This window comes from Halyomorpha halys, unplaced genomic scaffold (genome assembly GCF_000696795.3).
Source record: "Halyomorpha halys isolate HHAL.00 unplaced genomic scaffold, Hhal_1.1 Scaffold772.1, whole genome shotgun sequence".
NCBI lineage: Eukaryota > Metazoa > Arthropoda > Insecta > Hemiptera > Pentatomidae > Halyomorpha > Halyomorpha halys.
Genome location: NW_027112238.1, coordinates 3,282 through 3,527, shown reverse-complemented (window position 1 = coordinate 3,527; position 246 = coordinate 3,282). Strand labels below are relative to the sequence as shown.

Below are 246 nucleotides of genomic sequence, written 5' to 3'. Positions count from 1 at the left end.
TTTTTTAAATCATTCACGTGAACTGAACTGTAGTCACAATAGGGACATTTATGAGGCCTATCACCTGTATGATGAGCCATTATATGTCTTTTTAAATTACTATTTAGAACTGTACTGAAATTACAATAGGGACATTTATGAGGCTTATCACCTGTATGGTGAGCCATTATATGTTTTTTTAAATTACCCTTTATAACTGCACTATATTCGCAATGGGGACACTTATGAGGCCTATCACCTGTATGG

The 246-nt window shown here is 34.6% G+C and overlaps 1 protein-coding gene across 1 annotated transcript in view; it reads right to left on the bottom strand.

Annotated features, from left to right (window-relative positions):
• LOC106686067 (zinc finger protein 711) overlaps positions 1-246 on the bottom strand; it is a gene marked incomplete at its 5' end in the record, with an annotated part of 2,255 nt that overhangs the window by 965 nt on the left and 1,044 nt on the right. The window lies entirely within an intron of this gene.